At 41.8% G+C, this 25,617-nt stretch overlaps 1 protein-coding gene across 2 annotated transcripts in view; it reads right to left on the bottom strand.

Moving 5' to 3' along the window:
- LOC128799304 (histamine H3 receptor-like) overlaps positions 1 to 25,617 on the bottom strand; it is a 91,616-nt gene that overhangs the window by 31,093 nt on the left and 34,906 nt on the right. The window contains exon 4 of one of the 2 annotated variants that reach the window (XM_053963625.1): positions 5,873 to 5,920. The exons of the other annotated variant lie outside the window; for it this stretch is intronic. The gene's annotated coding sequence lies outside the window, so the exon portion shown is untranslated. Of the gene's footprint in view, positions 1 to 5,872; positions 5,921 to 25,617 lie in introns of those variants that run through there. 2 annotated transcript variants of the gene reach the window in all.

Below are 25,617 nucleotides of genomic sequence, written 5' to 3'. Positions count from 1 at the left end.
CACACAGTAGGGCAAAAGCAAATCCCCAGTGCAGACAAGCCCCAGCTGAGGTCTACGAGGCATTCAAACTGGGGCAGGATGATTTATAGGTAAGGCAGGTCAGTCAACTTGAAAGTGATTTTGATTTGTGCTCTCTTAAGCACTTCACATTCAGACTGGTGTTAGCTCCATAAACAGAAGGTGAGTTTCATTTAATAAAACTAATTTGCAAAATATTTTCCTGCAACGTGGAAACTTGAAAGAAACTAATTTCTGTGCTGGTCCTTAGATATAGAAACTTTCACCAGTTGTTCATATAATACAAAGGGCAAATATTCCAGCATCACTGGCAGGAGGATTTTTAAGGTAGCTTTTGATCCTTGGGGGGGTAATGATCATTAAATAATGACATATAAACCCAAACCACATTGTGCTGGATAATCTTTCTACAACCAGGCAGTTACATCCACATAACATAGTGGTGTGACTCATTGATTACATTATAGGCTAAGTACAGCTATTTAATTAATTTCTGTTGAGGTCTACTGGGTAATTTGCTGAGGAGTGCTCTGCAGGAAGCACTCTGGCAGCTACTATATGTTGACTTCAGGGCTGATAACTCTGATAGTGACCAGCAGCTGTTCCCCAGGAGACTGGGATGATGTGAGAAAATACAAGACTTCTTCAGGACATCTCATGCCTTGGTGCAATCTGGGTGAGGTTTACTCATGGGCCAAATCAAATTGAAAATCTGCTGTTGGAGTATCTCTGGTTTCAGCACTCACATCTTCTGCCTCCAGTGGTTCCTCACATTCCCTGCCAGTCTGTTTCTCCTCACATGCTTTCCTCACTTCCTGTTCCCACCAAAGTGTGGACGTGCTACTCCATACAGCACCTTGTTATATACATTCTCATGTTACAGCTGAGGAGGTGCTGCCCTATAGTGACGGTCCCTAAGCATGGGCAAGTGCCTTGACTCTATTGATATTGAATACAGCAAGATTAATTAACTAAAGCCACCCAAAAATCCATGCAGGGTTTTTGAGCTGCAGCTATTTGTGCCAAAATCCCACATTTGGATCATCCAGTCACAGTGTCTCAGCTCCTGTCTCAAACTGATCAGGAGTTTTCATTAGAATTGTCTACATCTTTGGTTTTAATTTCATTAAGAGCCTTGAAGGGCTGCCCTTGAGCACTGTACTCTTGACAGAGCTGAGCAGCTTGGCACCAATTTCATGTATCCACCTGGCTTTTTCTCATGGAGCAGACATCCATGCCCACCTCACCTTTTTGTGTGACTCAACTTAAAAAGTGGTCTGAGTGCCAGTCAGCAAGGTGAACACTACATAAAGGCCACTTGAATAGCAGTGTGGTTAGTAAGGATACCTGTGCTACCCTGTGCTACTTTTCCAGGATGGTATCACAGGGAGACAGAGGAGTAATCCATCCTTTCCTCTGCAGGAGAATCCTTGGAAGCAGCCTGGAAACAACTACGTGATGGCAGAGGAATGGAGGACAGGAGCACTCTTTTCCTCCTGGGAAAGTTGTCTCAGTGTGGGGTAACTACATATGAAAGAGGTCTTAGAGAGAGAGAAAATCATAATTTTAGGTATCGTTCAGTGAGGAATTGCTTTGAATTCAGGACGTTCTTCCAGAAAAAAAACCTCACTAGTTGAATGTTTGGATAAGATGCATCCCATGCAAAAGGCAACATTCACTCCAGGATGGAGAAGGAACAGATATACACACCACCATGCACAGGGTACTGCACCAGGTGGTAAAAATCACCATTCAAATCATCTAAGGCTTCCAAGGAAATGGTAGACAGATTATCTACCAGGATCTGAGCAGGATAGTGTCTATGCTGCACGAGAGGGAGGAGGTTCTCACTGGTCTTTAGAGAGGTTCCAGTGCTCTATTGCAGGGGAGAGTTGAGGCTCTGCTGGGCCACTGCCAAGCCCGTTCTGCCCCTGGTGCTGCAGGGGAAGTGTGGGACACCAAACCCAGTGCTGCACACCTAATCCACACCAATGGATTGGGTGGGGGTAAGCAAAAGCGTGTTACTGGAGTGAGAGCCCTTCTGTGCTGGCCCAGCAGGAGCTCAGCTGCTTTGGACCCTCCCTGGGAGATACTTGGATACTAAAAAGGCCTACCATCACAGGTTCTGAAAATTTATGTTTAGGCTGAAAGCTGTGGGCTTGAATCCTGAGGAGCTTCCCATGTCCTGGACATGCAGAAAGTCTGTGGTAGAGCTGGGGATTTATCCTGAATCTCAATCTGGAATGACTGAACCACTTTTCTTCATTCTCAGCTCGCTGGAGACAAGAGTTTCAGACTCTTGTCATTTTAGTGTTTCAGACTCTTGTCATTGTCAAATGAGTTTCAGACTTGTCATTTAGTGCTCAGGCAGCCCCTGAGTCATCGTAGATTTAATTCAGGTACACTGATAGTCCACAGAATAAATTGCATCAAATATCTAGGGCTACTGAGGGAAGGTAGCTGCCATTTTTTCATGTGAATTTTTTCCAGGAAGTTGGGTCAAACCAATCAGTGGTCAGGTTTGGATATTGGCACCTGGAGTGACCACTGAAAGTATGGACACGCCTCTGAGAACACAGGGGGTTAAAAGCAAGAACTCCCAGGAGAACTCTCTCTTTTGGTTCCGGTCGTCAGAGAGTGCAGACTCCCCCCCTGCCCAGCCTTAGGCTGGGTGGGGGAGGGGAAGCCACGCGGCCTTGTCCAGGTAGGCCGAGGGGGCTGAGGGTCTGGAACCCAGCCAGCTCCTGTGGACGGAAGGGTGGAGAGAAGCGGAGATGCCTTTGCCCCCCCCATGTGGGAAAAAGAGACGGAGAGCCTGGCGGCACCTGGAAATCTGCCGGCAGAGGAGAAGGAGAAGGGGGGGGGAAATGCCCAGCGTGGGAGGCGGAATGCCGGACTGAGATATCGGCCGTCCAGGGAGTCTGAACTTTTAACCCTTTCGAGGGAATGAGGGCTTTTTAAAAGTATTACTCCTCCTTGATTTGTAGTGGAAGAGAGATAGTCCGGGACCTGAGATGTTAGAAGAAGAAATATTTAGGTGGGAGGAGATGATGAAGTAGCTTTTTAGCTGGACTTTTCTTGTTAGCCATGGACTGAACCAAAATCTCCTGCAATAGAGACTGCATTTTAGGGGGATGCAGTGGTGACCCAGGGAGACCTGTTTCAGCTTCGAACAGCACAAGAATGGCGAGAAACGAAGAGAGCTGAAGAGGGAATGGTGATACCCTCTGTCTTCAGAAAGAAGATGAGTCCTGTTTTTGGACCCCTCGGCCCCAGGGGAAAATGGGGGGGACTGTAGTCCCAGGATGAGAAACTGAACTGTTGTATCTTTGGGTCCGTGGCAAAGCATCCTTAAAGGAGCCCTATGAGCAGTCTGTCCATGCACGGTGGTGAGAGCACTGTGACATGGAAAGGAGAGTGTCACACTGGCAGATTTTTCTTCCGGGCGGTTGCCATGTGTGACAGGGAAACACAGGGGGGCAGCTGTGTTTCCTGGGGGGTCTGTGGTGCAAGAGAGACTTCTCTCTCCCTTGATAGTTTAAGCATAGATTACCTGAAGGGTGGTAATTTGATCAAGAATCCCGGGTGATGTTTCATGGCTGGGTGTGTTTGGAATTGGGAGGAGGAGGGGTGGTTTTAAAAGGTCTTCATCCTGGATTTAGTTTATGTGTTTTCTGTATTAGTAGTAGTTTAATAAAGTTTTTTTCCTTTGTTATTAAGCTTGGGCCTGCTCTGCTCTGTCCCTGATAACATCTCACAGCATTTATTTAGGGAAGGTGCATTTTCATGGGGGTGCTGGCATTGCACCAGTGTCAAACCATGACATTTTTATACATGAAAAAATATAAAAAATTACAAAAAAAAAAAACTGGTAAAGCTTTTTTTCATTCTTTAGGAGCAAAAAAAAAAAAAAGGTCAAATTTTATCTGTCAAGTTTTCCTTCTTGATTTTTAATGTGACTTTAAATGGATTATGCAGACTTCATCCCAGGCATGCAATAATTCTTCTGTCAATGAACAACTTACAGCCAGGGCATTTAATTAGGAACTTTTCACATACACTAATTTTCAAATACATAAATAAATAATCTCAGAAGCAGCAGAACTCAGTATTAGTAGCTGAAATACACTCGCATATTTTGGAAGTTCACAGTCCTGTTGCCTGAGGAAAGGGCAAGAGAGTGTGAAACATTTTAAAGTGGCTGAGAAATACTGAGTTGGTTGGAGAAGCTGCCTCTCCCCCTTTGGTACCAGCACTTGCTGTGACAGCACCCAGCAGAGCTTGGCTTTAGTACCAGAATGGCATTAAAATGTGATTGCTACAAAGGTGACCAGCTTGATAGATGGACTTACATTGTGGTTTTTTTTTTTTCCTCAGGACATGAAAGGAAAGAGGAACCCTTAACTGAAATGAAGAGGCCATGGTCCATGGTCTAGGCCAGCCTGGAAGAAAGAACATGACTAAAAGCCATGTGGTATGAGAGGCTCCCTTTTATATTCACTTATCATCAGCTACATAATGACTAGTTAAATCCTTATGGGGGAAATGGACACATAGATTTTTTTATCTGGCAGCTGAAGTAAAATTTTATTGATTTGACAGCTTTTCAGATAAACCACATACAGATCTAGAATGTAAGATTTCTATGACAAAACCTACAGCTTGAAAGAAAACTCAAACAACTCCATCAATAGCAACTGATACAGCTGAATATCCAGAGGGGATGTATAAAGCGATAAAAATGTTTTGGGGGGAGCAGGTGGAGGCTGGGTCAGAAGATTGCAAGATTGCCTGTAAGGAACCTGTGATAAATGTAGATTTCAAAATGCCTCTAAATTTGATTGTGCACAGAAGTCAGCTGAAACAAAGAATTGGAGCATTTCTAAAATTTAAAGATTTTATTTCAGCAACAAGTATTTGCTTGTTTGTTCAAAAGGGAGAAGTGGAGTGGCACAAGAAAATAAGTTCTGAGGGTGTCAGTATGGAGATTTGTACGTTTTGTATGATACTGTGACAGGTCCAACCAAGGAGAGGCACAGTGGAATGGAGAAAATAGGTCCGACATGGAAGAGCTTACACTTACCAGCTGGATTTGAGATTCCTTTTTCTTTTCTATTTGGCCTCATAATGTCTATAAATGCATAAACTAGTTCCACTGTTACCATTATCAGAAGAGGACCATAATTTACTCTTTGATCTACAATTCTCACTTCATGACTGCTCCAAGAAACAACGCTGAGGTGGAGCAGCAGATGGAGTCTTTCACAGAGTGCTTCCTCCCTGGAGCAGGAGGTGTGTGACTGGAAGCCAGAGCCAGCTCCTCAGTCTGCTCCCCAGGGCAGATTGTTTAAACAGACCTTGTGTATGAAAACAAATAACAGTTTTAGGAAGCTGAAAGTAGATCACGTCTCTTGGTTCATCAGCTCTAGCCCACAGCTCTCTCAGATACTACTGCCTGAAAAGCCCTTCCAGAAGCTCATCAAGTGCCATCTTCCAGTCTGGTAGGATTTTTGACTTCACTGTTAAAGAGCTGGTTCAGGACCTATTTTTGCTAAAACCCTTTTGGGTGTGTAGGTGTATGTGGGGGTGTGGGTGTGTGTGCTTAACTCCCTCCCAGATTTCATTTTCTGGGCATGAGAAAGTCAAAATATTCCAGTCTTTTCTATTGCAAAGAGCTCCCACAGTCTTCATGCCATCATAGCACCAGTTCACAACATGTTTTTTAGGCTAAGTTCATCCTTCTTGAACTGGGATGACCCAAAATGTGTTTAACATTGCAGTTTAAAACCCTTTCACTATTTATAAGAACTTGTTAGTAAATAGCAGTTTACCCATCTGATGATTTGACAGGGAAGACAAGATATGCTTTCAGCTCCCAAAGGTTCTTGAGTCAATTCTTGCTCTAAAAAACACAACCAAGAATATATGGCAAGACCATTGGTGGGTAAATAATTATAACACCCTCACTGCTGAGCCTTTGAGTTTGCATTTTTGGTTAGGCTGATTGCTTATTGAAAAGGGAATATATGGACTTATTTCTGGAGAAGTCATGTATTCAATGACAGTTCTGGACTCATGGATACATTCCCTTGATCTCTTTTTGGTTTAACCTGTAAACAGATGAGTTTTCTATTATGATCATGTTTGATTATCTGTCAATATATGTATTGGATAGTTTGTTCAACGGTATGCTGGCCATGGAAAACTATTAACTATGTCCATATTTTTTAGGATAATATTAACTTGCCTTCATGGTAAATTAAGACCTTCCTTCCACACTGACACCATCTCAAACATAGTATTAACTTACAAGTGATAACAAAGAAATGCTGTCCATCTAGTGTGTGGTCTCTAAGCAGGGAACCAGACAACAAACAAACTTGCTTACTTATGATCTAAATGATGCTTTTACCCTTCAGTTGCTTTTTCATGTGTATTCTCTTCTTGCTTTCTCCCCTGCACTTTAAGATGATTGGGGCACAACAAATGACATCAACAAGTAATTTGGCCCAACAGCTGTTTAGCTGTAGGGGAAAACTGTCAGTACTGGGACACAAGAGCCACACTATTCATCTCTCATTTTATGTAGCACATTTTGTTCTAGCTGCATTTTGGTTTAGTCTGATTCAAAGCTCCAAAAATACTAAGATCTGGCATAAGCCACAGTTTCTGCTTTTCAATCAGCAACAAGTGCCTTTTTCTCTAAAAATATGCAGTTGGACATTTTTATAATTTTCTGCCAAACTTTTTGTTATTTTGGATTGTGGTTTTTCATGAGTAAATAATTTGGGGCACATTGGGCTTCTCCTTCTTCCTTCTTGAAATTGTGGAAGCTTTTGGAGCAAATCAGCAGAAAGTGTTGCTCAACAGTAGCTTATTCCACAGATTTTACTTAATTTACTTGAAATCTTCCAGTGGATTTGTTCACCTAATTGGCAACATGTGAATCTATCTTATTAGACATTTGCTTTTTGCCATTAGTTATGGAATACTTTTTGACAGCCACTGTTGCACAGGGTAACGTTCGTATAGAGTAAATGGAAGCCTAGCAATTGCATATCATCCTCTACCCCAGAGAAACAAAAAATTATGATTCCTGATGCACACAGATGCTTTTTATCTTCAGGGAAATACCAAGCAACTCTCTTTGCACCAGCCTCTGATGATGTTAATGTTCATAATTACTATATGTTTTCATAATAGCATATTAAGTTTTTTTCTTTTTTATTAGCATTTTCATTAGCCTTTGTTTACTTCCTAAAATGAACCCAGGTTTATTTTAGTTTGCTTCCTTGCTTTCTTAACTTTTTCTCATGCTACTAAAAAGTTGCTTTATTTTAGGCTGGAATGTTAACAGACTTAAGCCAAGTTCTCTTTAGTGCTGGGACCTATTTAAGCAGGTCCTGCACTTGGCTCTCAACAGCCCCATGGCACATTGCTACAGGCTGGGGGAAGAGTGGCTGGAAAGCTGGCAGCCAAAAAGGATCTGGGGGTGCTGGTCAACAGCAGCTGAACATGAGCCAGTGTGTGCCCACGTGGCCAAGAAGGTCAATGGCATCCTGGCCTGTACCAGGAATAGTGTGGCCAACAGGACCAGGGCAGTGATTGTCTCTCTGTACTCATCACGGGTGAGGGCACCTTGAATCCTGTGTTCAATTTTGGACCCCTAACAACAAGAAAGATATTGAGATGCTAGAATGTGTCCAGAGAAGGCAGTGGAGCTGGTGGAGGGTTTGGAGTACAAGTCTGATGAGGAGAGGCTGAGGGAGCTGGGATTGTTTGGTCTGGAGAAAAGGAGGCGCAAGCAGGGACCTTATCACTCTCTACAACCACCTGAAAGGAGGCTGTAGCCAGGTGGGGGGTGGTCTCTTCTCCCATGTAGCAAGTCACAAGGGAAGAAGAAATGGTCTCAGATTGTGTCAGGGGAGGTTTGGATTGTATATTAGAAAAAAAATATTCTTGGAAAGGTTTGTCAAGCATTGGAACAGGTTGTCCAGGGAAGTGGTTGAGTCATCACGCCTGGATGTACTTAAAAGACATGTAGATGTAGACGTAGCACTTGGGAACGTGGTTCAGAGGTGGACTTGGCAGTGCTTGGCTAACAGTTGGACTTGATGATCTTAGAGGTCTTTCTTCAACCCAAACTATTCTGTGATCCAAAGTCTTGGCTGAGTGGTACCACCTTGTGGGCGTTGGGGTTGAGAGTAACAGGGAGGGATACCTTGGGAGGATTCTTCTGTTCAGTCAGGGAGAGCCACTGCAACAATTTCCCAAGATCCCTCGCTCCCACATGTTAATAGTTACCTGCCAGTCACTCTGGGCTCACTCCCACAGTCCAGAAAGTTCTGTGCTCCCCGTTCTCCCGTTGGCTCCCTTGTTGCAGTCGCTCCCCTCCTGCTTTGTTATTGGTCAAATGTATGTCACCCCACCTCAGCTCCTCCCTCTACCCCTATCCCCACTGGTTTATTGTATCCTGTCCCCTCCTCCCTTCCCCCTGTTTATATACTCTGTACCCAACCCCTGTCAGGGCTTCTGCCACTGGCTCCTGCCTTTGACGGTTGTCTGTGCTCCGTCCCTGGTTCCCTTCTGCTGTGGTTTGTGTCCCTTGCCTGTTTCACCTGCCTCCCTCCCAGCCTACCTGCTTTCATCCTACCCTTCTGGACCCTCAACCTGACCCTATAATAAAACCCAGTTGGATCTCCACACTCCCATCTGTCTCTGCTGAGAGGAATTACTACACCCAGGCACAGGTGTCAGGTCGGCCGGGGGAGTGGTCCTTTGGACCTGGGACGGAAACGTCGCCAGTTCCGCGGGTCACCCTACGGGACACAGCGCGGGGCGGCCCGCACCACGTCTCTGTGAATCTAGAGGGGCCAGAGGTTCAGAGGTTGTAAAGTACATGTGTCACTTGCCAGGGTCAGGCACCCAGCAACAGGTAAAAGTTCCTGTACAATCAAGGCATGTCCAAAGTTTATATCTGCACAAAAGGCTGTTTGGTCTCAGAAGACATATCTGATCATGTCTAGACTTTGTTATTTATAAGAAGAAAACTAAAGAGTGAAAATAACCTCTTCCTTCTGAGGCATCTAAATGTAGGATAAATTTAGGCCATTTTCTTTACATCATCAAGACATATCCTGTGGTATATCAGATGTACCACGCACACACCTTGTGAAAGCCTCAAGAGTTAATTCAAACCCAGGAGCTTACACATGAAAGCAGTGGGAACATTCAGAAAGACAATGTTTCAGCCTATCAGTCTTGATAAAGGCCACGATGGGTAAAAATGTCAGCTTTATGTGTGTTCCAGCCACTCTCAATCAATCTGCTTTCGTATGTAGGTTACTGAGTGTGTCTTTCCCAAAGCCTTGAAGGCTTTAAATCTTGTGCCCAGAGTGATGCCATTATTTTCATGATAAAATTGATCCAGGCAGACATCAACTTTCATTTTCATGGTACCAGACTGGTGGGATTGTACTTTTCAGCTCAATGATTCTAGAAATTCACATTGCAGTGGTGATGTATTAAATTGATTCTCCTTTGCTTTATATATCACTAACACTGCACAGGGGAAGTGATTTTTTTTTCCTTTCTGCCCACATTTGGCATGATGTAACTGAATTTCTCAAAACCAGAGAAATTTAATAATCTTTCCACAAGGTCTTACAGTGAATGCAATAGGGTGTTCTAATTCAACCACTGTATTATTAGATGTGCTGGAATGGATTCAGTGATGAAATGAAGTGAGAAAAATTGCATTTTAAGGCCTGACGTGTAGTGTGCCTTCCCTGTTTCCTTGTTTATTCCCACATTTGGTTCTGTCTCTTTTTTACTCTTGAAAGTTCCGCTGCCTCCTCTGTAGCCTCTACTGCTATCATATGCTGTATTTGTACCTCATCTCATGAATGTTTTTTTTTTTTTGTTTCCTCATCTTTTCCACTTCTCTCTTGACACTCAACACTTCCTGTTCATCTCAGGCAGACTTCATCTGCAAGTTGTCCTGTCCTTGGCCTCTTCACCAGCAGTAACTTGCCAAATCCTCAAACAGTAGGACAGACCTGGGCATCACAAAAATGAACTGCAGGACAAAATCACTAAATGTCTTCAGTGCACAAGAGAAAATGGAAGGAAATCTACAAGAATATCTGTTCAATGGAGCAGACACCAGGTTCAAGCACAGTGTTGTCCAGTTTGGTGGTTACTTTTCATGCCAAGCAGCATATCAGAGTGGACAAGGCAGAAAGCAGCTCTCAACACTATCACAGGGCTTAAAACTCCTGGGCATCTTCAGGCCATCAAACATTTCTGATTTATATCCATCTGCTTGTTAGACATTGAAATAACCTCTCCTGTAACATACTTTGACCTTGAAGAATTTACCCACAGATTTAAACCTTCACAGATCCATAGCGAGTTGGTCAATTACTGCTGTCATTTGCAATTCCATTCTATGTTACAGATTCCTTCTCAAAAAATAAATATTTCATTTAAATTAATTTTGTAATTTAGCAATTAATTTTGTTTAACAGTTTAATTTTTCAACTTTCCTGGAGTATTTTATAGATGTAACCACCCACCTCCATATTTATATGCTAGTGTCATAGCATCTTCATGCATCCATGATACCTAAAATTATTATCTTTGTTGCAAGGAGAATAGCATTCACCTTAAATCTCTGAGACATTGAGAACATTTCCAGGGGATGCCTTTCAGTTTCTGCAGAACCCTGCTGCTTCCATCTCTATCAAAGTCTGTGACAGTTCTCCTGAGGATTTCCTTCTGCAGAAACACAGGTGTTAATTCTCAGCAGCTCTGCATGTCCAACCTGCTGTGAAAATTACAGAAACTCAAAGCTGTTCTAATTTCTTCTGTGCTTCCCATTGCCTCTGAGGGAGCAACTCTCCAGCATTGTCCCATTTCTTCTCCCTGTTTCCTTCCCTGATATCTCTTGGACTTTACAAGGGAAATAGAAGCCATAAGGATGAGTATCTACCAAAAGCAGAGAGTCTCTGAGTGCAACAGCCACATCCTACTGTGAAGATCCACTGCCAATGAAGCCCCTCAGCCTAAGCCAGTTAATACAAGGATTCCCCAGAGTAACAGAGTCTCAAGTCCATTTTCTTCATAGAAATAATTGTTTAATCAGCTCAGGAAAGTGTGAGTAAATGTTGATGTTCAATTCTGAAAGGATAAGATGGAAAATTCCTTTCCTTATTGAAAAATATTTTAGCTATTCATGCAGATCTCTTATGCTTGTCTGAAACACAGAGGAAGATTAGAATGTTATAAACATTCCTCATTTCACTAGCTGGGTTTCACAGCTAAACTTCTCCAGGCTAAGTCCATAATTTAAATAACACTGGAATATCAAAACAAAACAAGCTTTCTTTCCCAGGACCACAGGATGCCTGAAAGTCTGCATCCAAACTCATAGTTCCAAGCAGCTTAAATATGGCCACGTTATTGATTAAAAGTGGAGTCTTTCTCATGTCACTCCCTAAGCCTGGTGGCTGCTTAGGTGCTATCTAATATATTGAATTATTTGAGTGGGAAGCCATTGCACCAGGGTTGCAGAGAGCATTATCTGTCATACTTGAAGCAAGTCCATTGACACTTGAGGCTTCATTCCAAATTAATATTGTTCAAATTAAGGACTCTCTGCTAATTTATTGGTAGGAATATTCTGATCAGTCATATACCAGACTCCGTGCTGATGCATTCAACAACCACACCCTTCCCATTCTCTAGAAATCTCCACCTTTATTTCACTTCTAAACTATCAGTCTTCCTTCTGCTAGTGCTTTCTTTTATCCTGTTTTCCTTCAAAATTCTTGTTCCTTCCCTTATTCTTTTCTTTCTTAACCTATTGAAACAGAAATTGAACTAACATGACATTTATGTCTGCCATTGCATGTATCTTCATGGTGGTCCACATCCCTTCCCAATACTGTATTTGAATTTTTTTAATAGATTTATGGCATAGATTCTATTCCACTGTCTGGGCAGTGTAGCACAACAAGGCCTGATTTTTAAGTTGCTCCTTGTGATTATAGATAATTATTACTCATAATTAAGCATATTGAAATTTCTGGAACATTCTTTCTTACTAAGCTCTTGATCCAAACATCACTGAAGCTAGAGGAAGGACTTCTGCTGATATGAATGGTCCTTACTTTAGACCTGGGCACTCTGGTTGTCATAGTCCAAAATGAGAACACTTGGGAAGTTAATGTGTACTAAATCAAATCTTTTGAGGATGAGTCATCACTGTACTCAGCTCTGCTCAGTGACATTTAATAATAGTGTTACAGATTTCCCAAAGTAGCCTTTTATATCTGCATAAAAATGTAAAAAAGCAAATACTGAACCAGCTTGTTGTATAATAAAGAGGGCAGGAATTGTACAGCTTTTACCCCTGTGATTCTTTTATCTCCTTTCGATTTAACATTCAGAGTTGGTGCTTCTGAAATAGAAAGAAGTTTTCTTAAGGGATAACAACACTGCAGGGCTTGGAATTACACAACTGAATGAGAATATTCAGAAGGCTGCATACATCTCTCAGACAAACACTTCCAAGTAACCACCACTGGTAACCCAACATAGTCCCCCAGCCCATCTCAATGTGAATATGGTTTCCAGAAAGTACTGGCTCATGCAGTACTGTTGCAATAAAAATATTTATTTATAGATGTCTAATAGTTTCTCTGCCACAGTTGAAAATTCTGACTTCATTCTTGTGCCTCACTAGGGTATTATTTGCTTGTGGAGGAAGTACAGAAATACAAGGAAAAACAACCCATTAAATACAAAAAAAAGTCTATTGGATTTCATCACTTGGTGTGTACTACTTTGTGGCTTTCCAAAGGATGATGTAAAGCATCAAACCACAGTTGTCTTATATATCCTGCAAGTTCTGGGATTTCAGATGGCCTTGTAGGTGCTAACTTCTCCCAAAACCATGACCTGCTGTTGGAAGATAAGTTTTGCTGAGTTCCCTAAAGTCAGCTCCACTGGGAGATGGAACTCATTTGGCATTTTGTGGGTTTTGTGTTGGCTGCTGTGCACAGAAGTCTCTCTGCCTGATCAAGCTCCGAGAAAAAAGACTTGGGAAAGACTCCCAAATATTTTCTATATGGAAGAGCTCAAAAAGCTCAAAAGTGAGATTTTTTTTTTTTTTTTGCCAGCACAGAGAAAAAACATGAGTGGATGGGTACAATGTGGGGAAAGATGTTTTATAGTGCTGGAGTGCTGGAGTCAGAGCAACTCCACAATTTAGGATAGCAGTAAGACAAAAATCCACAATGAAGCACAATCTAACAAGTTCATGTGAGACTGACTAGATCACTACAAGACATAGTGACCACCAGACCACTGTAAATATATTGGTGATTGTAAACAAACATTAGGAGTCCTACAGCTAAGATGGATGAGCTGAAATGCCAGGTTTAAAATGGAAGTATCCCTACAGTCACACCTATTATTTAGGAGAACAAAGATGATCAGTGACCCATTGAAATGCTATGATAAAAAGGAGACTCAGTCAACAAGTTAATTTGGTTTTCAAAGTACTAGGGAATATAGGATTAAATAATCACCTTAGAAATAATTTGTGACATGGCTTGGAATTCCACACACATTAAGGAGTGCAGATCTTTAGTCTTCTACATCCCACTGAGGAAGGGAGATAAACAAATCTGGGAAAATACACAATGGTCAGATGCTTCCACATGCTGCATCTCTGTGTCAGCTGTAACACAGGGGCTGTTTTCAGACACGGGAAACAACTCCTCAGATTAGCTAGTCTGACCATTTGCAAGAAGAGGTATAAACTGTAGTTTTACTTGGTTTTAAGTAGGATTTTGAAAGAAGGTTCAAGATGCAGCTGTGACCCTATAATAGTGACTATAATGCATTCAAATGTCTTTTCCTTTCAGAGGGAAAAATTTCTAAAGATCACAATAAGTGACACTTGATTTTTAAAAGTAGAGATACAGAAACATCAGCAAATAATTTAAAACAAAATAAAGAGAGCTTCTGTAATATAAAATGTGCTTTTGCTGTTGTGGAAGATGTCTAAGGACTACACATCAGAGGCTTGGGTTAAAGATGTATTACTCCAAAAGATTCAAATATGCCAGTATGGATAAATGTTAGAATAAAGGAGGCTAATATAAGTAAAAAGGCATTAAAAAAAAAAAAAAAAAAGGGGGGGGAATTCATGCATAGGTGAAGAAACCGGTAAGAATATGAACATTTACATTTATAATATTCATCTAAATTTTATATATATGTGTGCTAAGATACACTAATGAAAGCAAGAAATACTGAGAACCATCTCCTTCTAGAAAGAGGCAAAAAAGAAAGAAAGGAAAAAAAGCAAAAAGACCTACAAGAAAGTTTGTGGGATCAAAACTCATCAAAGGGAAACACATTGCAAAATCTACCCAACTTATTTGTATTAGCATGCACATCAGAAGCTAGAAAGTTTTCTCACCTCACACATGGGGAATGAGCCTGAAAAATGTATTACAAGAAAAGTATCAGTGACGATGTTTCAGGGAAAATTAGTAATTCAAATCATAGCAAATCAGGAGGTAGGATTTTTTTTTAACCCAAAAGCTATGAAAGAACTCAAAATATGAAGTTGATCACCACCAAATTTAGCTTGAATCTTAGTTTACCTGATGGTTCTGTTTCATAACACAGGACTGAAAAATGGCAGCCATGACACAGTCTTGAGGAAAGCTTTGCAAGTGTGATTTTCAAAAACTACAGACCAGTAAGGCTTTACTCTGGCACCAGGAAAATGCCTACAGCCATAGTAAAGAGTGGAATTGACAGAACACGGGGCTAAGCCAATTTTGGAAAAAGTCAGCACCTATTTAGTCTTCCTGAATCTATTTTGGAGAAGGCAGTAAGCTCACCAGTAAGTGGTGTTCAGTTCACTTAGTAGGGTTTATTCATGACTACAAAGCGTGCTCAGACTTCCAGCTCACAAACCCACTAGGCTTTGATGGAAGACGGATGTTTTTTCTGCTTTCATAAGGTATCAGATGAGGATTTCCCAAGGCTCTCGAGATCCCTGTCTCCACCAAAGCAAACGGGAGTCTTGTTAGGAGCAGGATGAGGCCGGGAGTTTTTAAGCATCTTCTGTTCTGCTGAACAATTTTTAAGCATCTTTCTGTTATGCATCTGCAGTGGCACATCTTTCCTCCTTCATTTATTATCTTTCTTTACTTCCTTTTAATGAGTTATTTTTATTTGAATTCTATTTTTCTGTTGCTTATCACCCCAAGTGCCTCTGCAGGAGAGTGGGGCATACTGTTTCCTTTGTAAATTAAGTATTAATTACATGATTAATTATTATTATGTGCAGTTCCCTGGAAGGTCTTATACAAAGACAGTTAAAATGCATAAATTCTCCAAGGTATGACTGCAGAGTGATTATGGACTTCACGCTTATACAAAGCTATTGATTTTTCTCATGTACTCTAGTCTATAATACCATATTCTGTTCCAAATAGACACTGTTTTACTATGTTCTTCCTCTTTATGATCAAGTTTTGTATAAAATTTTATGGAAAGGGTAAAAAAAGGAAGCTGCACAATTTCTCACATATAGGCAGAAATTTGTTTCCTGAAAAAAAACTGTTCCCTTGGGAAGCTGGGAAATTGTATTTAACTTTTGTTTTCATTAGTTGCCCTATATTTCCATTTTGCTTTCACACAGCACTGCAATGGTATTAATGAACCTTGCAAGCAGTGAAAGGATTTGCACTCATTGGTGAACTCATAAGAAACATTGCCAGTATTTTTAAGCAAGCTCTGCTTTGGCAGTGGTTACCCCACAACAGCAGCTTGGGTTCATGGGGAGCTTACATTCTAATTTATTTCAGAGGCACTTGTAACCCTTTTGGATTTTTGTGCCTCCCAGTTTTCCTTCAGAAGCTGAAGAGCAGTAGCTGCATGTTGGAGGGTCGGTACAGCCCTGCCTGGGCTCAGGGATACCCTGCACTCACCCCACTTCTGGGAGTTCACAGCACTCTGAGGAACATCCCTCAGAACATTTTCTTTCATTCAGTAAAGCTATGAAAGTAGAGGCTTCTGAAAACCCCAAAAAAGACAGCAATTAAGTGATGGTGATGGGAATTCAGAGTGAAAGAGGTGTACAGACAACATGGACTGGAGACCCTTCTCCATGGAGCTTCTCCAATATGGCAGACCACAGTCCTGAAGACTACAGACACAGAAAATGGGGCTCCCTGCGCCAGGGAGGGTTTGCCTGCATCTTCCTTCTGTCTGACTCAGGAACAGTTCTGTTCCTCCTCCTCCTGACCCTAACATGATGGTGGTGAGGGAGGTAGATCCTAGTTAAAAGGTTCCATTTGAGAGAGAAATTCACATTCTTAACAGTACTGGAAGTTTAACTAATCCTATCAAACCTTGCTGCTACTGTCATAACAGATGTTCACCAGCAATAATCTAAACAATACAAAAACACATAACATCCTCTCCCTAGGGAGAGGGATGTTCTGATTTATAGATAAGAATTTTTTTTAAGACAAATTGTCATCAATTTCTCTAAAAATGATCTTGTTTGACAGCATGAAAGTAGAGAAAATTCTCCTCATGCAAGAGTATGAATGCCATTTGCCCCACCAACAATTAAGCCCCCATCCTGGAAGAAGTCCATCTGCTTCTATGTCTGTCCTTTAAACCATCTGACACTGAACATTTTGCTAAACCCACCTCAGTGCCATTTGTCAATTTGAGCTTTTGTGTGATTCTTGTAGGTACATCAGGAGCCATATTAAAACCTTCTTCTGCCCATCCTGTGGTCCAGGCTATGGACAAGTGACAACAAGGTAATGGACAAGCACATGCTTGTAAATGTTGGTACTGTTATTTTATTTTGTGTACAGTTTCTTTTATTAAAAATCTTTTGTACAATCCTTGGTTGTGCAGTAACAACCTTTGATTAAGTTGATAATTTTATTGCAAATCAGGTAACTAATCTTCTCCAGTCATTTATGTATGGTTACATGCAAAAATATGAATTATCATATTAAAAACTATAGTGTGGTGAGAACAGGACTGTCCGAGTTGCCCTAGTGGCCCAGGGGTCAGTATCTACCTTTGATCAGGTTCAGATGTAGATTTTGTACAGGCATTAACGTATGTGCCATATGAGCCTCAAGACTATTTCTGTCTTGAATATGAGGCTGGAGAAAGTGGATATCTGTGCCTACACCTGCACTCCCGCTGAGGCAAGGTAGAAGGAGAGAGCCAAGGTGGAAGGAGAGAGCCAAGGTGGAAGGAGAGAGCCAAGAGCGCCCTTTCCTCCTGACAGATAGGATAACCACTGCCAGGCATCAGCCAGTGCTGAAATGTGGTACAACAGGCAAGTAAGAGCAACCCTCTCTAAAATGATGAAATAGCACAATACAGCTGCCACCACAGAGTTTGCAAGTCCCATTAGAGAGATAGAAAAACACTGGTAGAGAGGAACCAAGTAAGTCATGCCTTAGGTACTTGGCACACCAAGTAACCATCACGTCTCCAGTCGACATACTTGTGCAATGGGAACTAGAGTTCTGAACAGGAAATCATGCAGGGAGCCAGAGCAAAAGCAAAACTTCTTCCTTCCAAACAGCTTTGACATGTAAGTATGAGTGCTGCTGGAGTGGGACACCTTCAGTATACAGCTCACTTTGTCCACCAGAGCCGGTGCAGGGAAGGAGGGTGGCAAGAGACGTGAGCACTAATGCTCAAATGTCAAGCCAGTTGCCCTCACTTGCCTTCATCCCTAGATTTGAGGCACTCTCCCATTACACATCCTTCAGTAGCACATGAAGCCAAAACACCATCCCAAAAGATGCAGGTGTGCTGAACGTGGTTGCCAGAGGCAGAAAGTGGCAGGGGAAGGAAGGTATCGCAGAAGGAAGAGGGAGCAGGCTGTGCACTAAGTGACAGCAGCAATACCTCCACTGCCCTTCCATGGGGCTGAAGAGATCATCCTCAGCTCCAAAAGCTGGCACTGAGACAGGCCAGACCCCTGCCCCACCCCTGCCCTCATGTCAGATGACCCCACCACACTGCAATGCCACCCAGTAGCTCGGCCATGTCCTGGCTCCCACCACCACCTCAGCAGAACATCCAGGAACAGCTGCAGCCAATGGTAAATAGTGGTTGCAAAGCAGAGATGTTCACAGAGTCAAACTTTAAGTTCTGTCCCTAAAATGAATTGGGAGCATCTGGCTGTTTTGCTGTTGGTGGGTAATGATGCAGCCCCGTCGCAAGCCCAGATGTGATTCTACATTCCTGCAGCTGTTCTGGTGGGAGTTTCAACACCCAAAACATCTGCTATTGGGAATCAGAGGCACGATACTTACATGATCTTTTAGGGCTGGTTTTTTTTTTGTATGTTTTGTATGTTTGCAATTTTGGTTTTTTCCCTTCCTTTGGAAAATACATTATATTTATGTAACATCACTTTCTGTTCGTCCAGTAGTGACCACTCCCACCGTGAGGGCATCCCCACGTAAGATTGTTCTGCACATCTGCAGCGCTGTGCATGAAACGCAGCAGATTCACATGTCACAAGTGAGGTTTATGGGGGCTGAAGCTGCAGAACACTATGGTCTGTCATGTAAATATGTATGTAGGGAGCTGCTAAAATGAAATCATTGCTGTCTGCTGCATAAATATGTATCTAGACCATCTTAATAATACAAAAATGTCCGTCTATCAGGTAATTACATACTTAGCCTGTGGGAGAAAATGCTGGTATGACATCCAGTAGTTACTTAAATCCATTAAAAAAAAATAAATCATCAAGGCAAAAAGAGATGAGAAGCCCACACCATGACTTTACAAAGACAATAAAGGGAAGATGAAAGCTTTCAGGAGAAAGTGACTTCTGAGCTGTGGGGAGGTGATGAAGCCTTATAATGCCCAGACTTATCTACTAAATTTTGTAGGGAAAAAAACCACCATCTGACTGGGACCTCTAAATAGCAGGATTAATCCTGAAGTGAAAGTTCATTATTATATTACTCAAAGCCATTAGAAACAGATTTTCTAATGGAAATGCTGACTTTGCACTATAACACGAGCAGTCGATATTATAATTTCTTATTTCCTGTTACCATGGACAGTTAATACACTGGAAAGAAACAGAGGACCTGGAAAATTTATACAAGAAATCATGTCATGCCACTTCTTACCATGCTGTTAATTACAGTTTGGTTCCCGCTGTGTGACTTGGCGCGGGTTTGCCAGGCCCCTGCATCTGGAAGTCATCCCTTGCCCTCCCGCTTCAGGAAGCTATTCCTACTCCTTTTAGGTGCTGCAGAGGATGTGCTACCAGGTCTTCTGTGTGCTGATCAACACCCACAAAAGCAGTAATCATCATGCTTCTGGTCCTCATGTTATTGTAGAGAAGCAAGGGGCAGGGAGGCCATGGTGAGGGCTGGAGGGCTGGTGGGACGGTGTATCCCATCAACCCAGGGTAGAGAGGAAAAAGCCAAAACAGGTGGTAAGAGAAGCTGAGGACACCAAGGACAAAGTGGCAGGGGCAGCAAAATCATGGGGGCAAATGTCAAGGAATGAGAAAATGGAAAGTTTGGTCAGAAAACTGGAAAACTGCTGCCCTCTGAAACATTGCCTTATTCGTGCACTGCACGGTGGGGCTGTCTGGTGAAGAGCCACTTCTGGACAGGGTAAGGGCTCCTGGGACAGACTGGGAAACCTTGAATTATCCACCCCAGCATAGGGAAGAAATGAGGTAATGGAGCTGAAGAGGGAGACAGGGGAGTGGAGGGAAAGGTGCATCAAAGACACCAAGCAGAAATATTATCTGCTTTTGCAGTATGGGACAAAGCCCCCATTTCACTTTTTCATGTTTTCTTTGGATTGTTTTCAAGTGAGGCACCCTGGGTTGCTTGCTACCTCTCAAGCAAAGAAACTCCAGCAAAGCAAGCCCAGCTCCTCACTTTGGCATCTCAGTCAGCAGTAATTTATATTGCTGTTCCTCCTTAATAAAATCCATCGTGCACTCCAAAAGAGTAACTAGGACACTTAGTTTTTATTCCACATGCATCTCATTTGTCTTCAGCAGGTTCTTCCATAATCTCATCATTATTGCAATCACCCTCTGAGGACAGCTGACTTGCATTAATCAGCTAGGCCTCTCATCCCTCACTAGATTCTTTACAGTTTTACTGTGCCCTTGGGCATCCTAACTTTACTTGAAAAATTAATAAACCTCCCCTCTCTTATCTTACCTTATTAATGTCTGTCTTTGTAACCCATTATCCCTGCATCTCTTCAGTGACCATTTGAGGATGTGGTTACCACCAAAGGATTGTGCCCTGGTGAGGCAGCACACGAGAGTGCCCTACATAATTGAAAAAAAAAAAAAAAAAAAAAAAAATAAAGAAAGAGAAAGAAAAAAAAAGAGGAGTGGAGGTGATGAGAAAAAGAAGGAAAAGGACCATGAAAACTTTCAACCAACAATATTGTTTACAAGGGAGAATAAAAATATGAGAGATGCTAACAACACAGTATAGATTATTCAGATTCTTCAAAGAGTTCCTTTTTGCCTTACTCCTCATGTCATGTAAGCAGCCCCTTCTCCTGCAGTCCCTCCATGCACACCCCAGCTCCCACCCATCCCTTCCTGCTCCCCTTCGCTCTCACGCACCGTATTAAACCTGACTCACTCATTTTGGATGTTTTGAAATTCTAGTACATTAATCACTTGTGTTTGCACACACTTTATGTGGGTTGTTGGTCATGGTCTATAGTTATACTGGCTGTCTCCCTTGCTTACTTAAAAGTACAATCCAATTGAAAATAAAGATTTTGCAGGTTTGCTCATTTCACACAGCGATAGCAGCTGGTAAGTGTCTTTTGCAATTCATCAGAGGCCTCCCAGACCACCTGCTCTTGGCATCCTGCAAACAGCTGGCTCTGTGTAAGTACCATAAGCTATTATCTTACTTAATAAATAATGAAATAAAGGAAGAAAGCAGGACAAAACCACATCTTTGTAAATAACATACATTCATGACTAGCCATTTCTCCTGTTTCCAAGACGAAGAAAATCAAGTTAGGATCCTTTGCTGGCTTTAGCAGTACCTTAGCATAGAAGATGGAGATAAATCAACACCAATACACAGGGCTCTGTATTTTCATTCTTTCTTTCTTTCTTTCTTTTTGAAACATGCTCTATTTCTGAAAAAGCCATAGGGAGCTTTTATGAAACTTCAGCTAATGTCACCAGATGTCCCACTGTTGAGAGGTGACTCTTGGTCTTTGAAAGACTGCCCCACTTAGATTTTTTTTTTTTTTTAATGAACTTTTGTCCTCTCTTTCTGGTCCCAAGAGTAGATATGAGGTCACTTTCTCCTCCCCAATGCTCTGCTGCCCATGAGGCTGCTGCCAGGTGTCCTCCAGGCTGGGGGAAGAGCTGCCAGCTTGTCCATCAGGAGACAGGCTGGAGCTAAGTTCAGAAAGGCCATGAGCCACTGGAGCTGGAGCATGAAACACATCCCTGTGACTGGGAAGCAGCTTCAGAGGTGAGAGGGAGGAAGTAGATGATGGGGGAAAATAGTGCCAAAGTATTCCCTCTGAAGGCAAATAAAGGTTTTAATAGGAAAGTGCTGCATTTTGGGCACAAAGCCTGTATCTCATAAGGATTTTTATTTTTTAATCTATGAATTCTGTGAGGCGCATCTAACAGATTTCTTGCTCTGCAAACAAAGGCAATAAATAAATGCAATCTGTTGCATGAATGATTTATATCAACACAATTTAAATTTAGGGTCTGATTTATCTTATTTTTTTAAATGGCCTCCTGTTTTATGTTTGCCATAAACCAAGGATGTGAGAGGTGGCAGTCAGAAAGGAGAAAACTGGGAAGTTCAAGTCTGCCACGGTTTGCAGACACAGAGCCACTCTTTCTCCCACAGAGGAAAGCCTTGCTCTGCAGGCTGCCTCATTCCCTTTAATGCTAGTCCTCCTGTAGGAATGTATTCATCACTGCAAGAAAAGACATCTGACCTCAGCTCCTGATATTACAAGTGAGGACTGGGAGAGGAGTATTTAAAAGCCTGCTTTTAGCATCCTGATAAAAAAAAAAAAAAAAACACAAACTTGTGATGGTTTTCAGAAGAATTATTTCCTCCCTCTTGTCTTGCAACCACCCTATGATATTTGCTACTGAAACTGCAGACCAAGGTATCATTCCCTCTCCTGAAATCAGATGGAGCAGCTGGCTCCAGAAGTGGGGTGGAAGGGAAGGATCCCTAGTTTGATCCCATCTGTTCCAGGCAGCATAGCTGCACTGACACTGGGATATTTTCTGTCCTCATAGATCAGTGGCAAGTTAATACCTTCCTGACATGGCACACAGCCAGGAGGAGGTGAGGCAGGTACTCTGCCTCAGAGAGATGTCTCTGATAGGTCCCTTAAAATCCTGTGCCTGACAGGGCCATGCCATGCACTTCTAATGGAACATTTAAATATCCTGGGAAGCATGACAAATGTTCATAACATCCATGCAAGTTTTTCTGTTCCACAGCAACCTTCCTGCCTTTTGTGGTCTCTCCCTCCTCTTGTTTTCAAGAGCAGTCAGCTCCAGAGACCAAGTCACAGGTCATGAGATACCAAAAAAAAACAGCCAAGCATGACCTCTCCTTTTGGGAGATGCTGGGGACAAACAGCCACAAAGAGAAGCCTTGAAAAAAACTCTGGTGTGAGCTGCACCAGTGGCTGGTTTCTGCTGATGCCTTTCTGGACTGATTTCCAAGCATGCAACATGGCAGATCATCTCTTTGGACCATTGCTATTCCAGCAGCAGGGCAGCTCATTGGTTTTAGGCAGGGAACCACTCACCCCAGCCTCTGCAGGCAGGTTTTTTTTCTGTTAAAATGGGAGCAAAGGAGCAATGGGCTTTGACAACTGTTGAGCAGTTAGGCTGCTTTGATGAATCTGGTGAGGTCTCAGGAGAAAAATAGCAGTATGGGTGGCAGCACTTCTGTGGGTGTCAATGGGATCTGCAGAGGGTAGAATGAAAGATCTAAGTCAGCCTCGGATACTGAATGTTTTGTGGTTCCTCTCTTATGGCATTTATGTACTTTTAACACTATGAAGATGAATGCTGTCCTACTGAATAGCATGTGGTATCTTGTGCTTGCACTGAGCTGGAGCCTGAAGCAAAAGCCTAGACCTAAATGTTCCTCCATTCTGTGTATGAGATTTTCTTTATGCCCTATATCTTCCAGCTTTTTCTCTTTTTGCCACTAAGCATTTTCTGAAACTTGTGGCTAGAAGCTATAGTTTTTATTATATTTTTAGTACACTGCAATGGTTGTTTAAAGTGCACCTTATAAAAGTGCAGTCCTCAGCCAGCTCCCTATAAACTGGTTCTGTTTTACATCAGCTGGCTTCAAACCTTCCTTGCCATTTTTCACCCTCCCCTTTTAATAACAAGGCAATCTATAGCAACCATTTCTCTTGCATGTGGTGATGCAGCCTACTCAGAATTCAAGACAGGAGGCTTTTACTTTCCTTTATTATTTCACCAAGACTAAAATCCTCCAGATACTATTTTCATTTTTAAGAGCAGCCTGGGTAAACACTGAAGATGGAATTAAGAATTTTGCTCTTGACAGAAAGGAGCTTGAATAAAATGAGCATGTGATATAGCATAACCTAGCCAGGAACTTAAAAAAAACTAGTGATTCATTATGAGCACAGGCTTGGTCTATCATAACTTCATAACTCAGGCTCCAAACATCCTGAAACACATGGGCAGTTCAGATCTCATTTCTGGTCTGGCCAAATCTGTGGTTGAACTCGTCTTTCAATATTAATTTTGAGGAGTTTGGCTTTGCAGCCAGCAGATTTTGTTTTTCTGTAGAGAACAATGATGGGCATCACTCAGAGTGTATGAGCTTTGGTTTACATCTGCTCTTCAACAGCAAGGATACTTTGAGAGTTAAGTGAACTACCATAAGACCTGCAGTACCGTATTCTTCCTGATGATGTTGAGTACTTCTTTTTCCATCAGGGCAGAACTATAGCAAGTGTCATCTCCTGTATGATACTGATGTCTCTAATTAAGATGTTACAATACTTCTATTGGAGACTGCCTGGACTACTCAGCCAAGAGCAGAGCAGCACTGCAGCAGGCACATGGCATATATATGTAATAAGAAGCTTAATGCTGTGAAAAAATACCCATCAGTGAATCCCATTCGTCATTTGTGCACCAGCCTCAGTGGGACTTGTTTTCTGCTTGGATGGGGAACACATGCTTTCAAAACCTCATTAGGGATGAGACTGGGGATGCCAGAAAGAAAGTATTTTTACTGTCTCTATCATGGTTATTATTGTTATTTTGTTTCAGTGTTATTTTTGCTGAGGGAATGAAGTATCAAAACTCTGACTTGTGGAAGTTCCTGCCAGTCTCTTCTGAATATCATATTCCACTCCAGCCCTTCAGTGCTTACTTGCCTTTCTCCAAGTATCATCGTGCATAAGGCAACATGTTTTTCAAGCTGCCTGCATCTGCCATTGAAACTCCCATACTTTAGTTAAAAACTAAAAGTAAATGGAGGATATGGAGTATCAATGGGAGGTAGCACTCAAGCTGATGGTGCAGCAGTGTTAATTACACAATACTTTTATTGAGCAATTCAGTGGTAATTCTTACTGCTATTCCTCCTTAATAAGATCCATTGTGCACCATAAAATAGTAACTAGGACACAGTTTGTATTCCACATGCATCTCATATCTCTTTAGCAGGTTCTTCCATATCCATAATCTCATCATTATTACTATTACCCTCAGAAGACAGTTGACTTGCATTAATCAGACAGGCTGCCATTCCCTTGCCAGATCTTCTGCAGTTTTATTGTGCTTTTGGACATTTTAATTAACTTGAAAAATTAATTAAAAATCTTACCTTATTAATATCTCCTACCTTCCCCCTACTCAGTAATCCATTATCACTGTTTATCATCACTGACCATTCAATTCCAGAATGGTCTTGTAATGGGAGAGCACATCAGAATGCCCAGATAATGCTGAAATGATGGGGTGACTCTGAGACATCTTAAAGTGCTCGATTCTGTCTTTAACTTAAAGTACACAAAGTACTTAAGGACTGTCAGAGAAGCGAAACCAAATGGCTACAGCTCATTAAAGACAATTCCAATTCCTTCCTGCTCACAATCCATCATAAATGCTCAGATCTTTCTTCCATGCTTGTACAGTTGGTTGGAGGTTGCCAAAGAACAGATTGAAGGAAATTAAATGAAAGCCAACTCTTTTAGAGATGCCATGACACATCCCTAAAACGTGGTCACCAACCATACTAGTTACAGTTTAACAATGTTCTTTATGAAAAAGAGAAAATTAAACAGAGAGCTATAGAAATTAATAAGGATTCCATGGAAATTACTCTTAAAACATATGCAGTTTAATAGAGAAAAAAAACCTTTCTACTGGTATTTTTTAAATAAGCTGCAGGACTCTGTAAAGAACAGTTGCCTCAACATGAAATTCTTTAGGGTAGTTTAAAATTCACA

This window comes from Vidua chalybeata, chromosome 1 (genome assembly GCF_026979565.1).
Source record: "Vidua chalybeata isolate OUT-0048 chromosome 1, bVidCha1 merged haplotype, whole genome shotgun sequence".
Taxonomy (NCBI): Eukaryota; Metazoa; Chordata; class Aves; order Passeriformes; family Viduidae; genus Vidua; species Vidua chalybeata.
This window is presented reverse-complemented; position numbering and strand designations above follow the sequence as displayed.